Consider the following 1,564-nt stretch of genomic DNA (forward strand, 5'->3'; position numbering starts at 1 on the left):
TGTGCAAATGTTGCAGGTGTATGGACAGTGCATGTGTGTGAATGGTGCAGTTGTATGAACAGTGCATGTGTGTGAATGGTGCCGGTGTATAGACAGTGCATGTGTGTGAATGGTGCAGGTGTATAGACAGTGCATTTGTGTGAATGGTGCAGGTGTATGGACATTGTAGGTGTGTGAACAGTACAGGTACATGGACAGTGTCAGTGTATGAATGGTGCAGGTGTATGAACAGTGCAGGTGAATGGACAGTGCATGTATGTGAATAGTGCAGGTGTATGGACAGTGTATGTGTGTGAATGGTGCAGGTGTATGAGTACTTCAGGGCAGGCATGTGAATAGTGCAGGTGTGTGAATGGTGCAGGTGTAAAGCTTGGATGGAAGATTCAACCTTTGGGAATCTATAGAATATCCATTCCCCTTGTGACCGTTCTCTCTGTTATAATCCCAGGATACATCAGAAATAGCTCAAAATAAAAACAATTTTAGGGACAGAAGTTGTCTGAAGTTGCTCTTAGATAGTAGCTAGAACATAAATGACTTATCACCTTGGACACCTGAGAAAGGTTTCATTAATTTTGGGCATGGACTTTCATGTTTTTAAAATTGGGGTTAATGAAATAGGCAATTTCATTTCAGGCAAAAGAAAGGAAAGGTTAAGAGAACAAAATTGCCCAAGATTTGGGTTCTTAGAAGGCGAGACTTGAGAAGATGACCTTTTAGCAATGACTATATTAGGTCTTTGGTTGTACAAAGTCATCAACGAGCCAGAAATGCCAGGAGCCAAATAGGCATTGGAAAAGTGAAGGAGACGGATTTGACTTCCAGCTGCCCCACATCTCAACCCCTTTCCTATGGTTGTGGATTTTCCCACTGTGTGAGGTCAGGCAGAAAGCAGAGTCTGTCTTTCACCATAGAAGCCAAAAACCAGATGCTTCATTTGTCAGGCTCCTGTGCAGCTATGGCAAGAATGGGCACAAGACATAGGCTTGGCTGATCAGATGCCTTCATCGAGACTAGAAACGAGGAGCTAGTGATGCAAAGAAGCAGGCAGAGAGGACGCTGTTTTGGCAGTGGGGGTTGCACGGGCTGAGCAGTATCAGCAGCACTGGTTTGCAGGGACAGCACTGGCAGTGTGGCAGTGGTGGCATCCCTGGGTCCAGAGCAGGAGGCTTTAGGACATGAAAGTGTGACATGGCGGCAGCTGTGGTGTCTGGAGCTGTTGGTCTTGACCCTGGCTACAGAGCTTTCTCTTCCTTTTGCTCCCTCCCTTTTTCTGGCCTGGTTCTCTGATCATACAGCAGAGGTTCTATGAGCTGCCCAGCACCCTTTCAAAGGATTCTTTCCTCCTTGGTTGCTCAGTTGGCTAGCTCCGGAGCTCAGCTGCTCTGCATAATAAATTGCAGGGGAATTGAGGGAGAGAAGCTGAGAGGAGACAGCCTGGAAAACAGGGAAGCATGGAGATGATAGGAGCTTTGCAGAAGACAGGGGCCAAACTACATCACAGGAAGATGTTGTGTGTGGGAAAACAAGGAATTACTGATGGCTGTGTGGTTGAAGGGCCTGC

This window comes from Hylobates moloch, unplaced genomic scaffold (assembly GCF_009828535.3).
Source record: "Hylobates moloch isolate HMO894 unplaced genomic scaffold, HMol_V3 SCAFFOLD_20, whole genome shotgun sequence".
NCBI lineage: Eukaryota > Metazoa > Chordata > Mammalia > Primates > Hylobatidae > Hylobates > Hylobates moloch.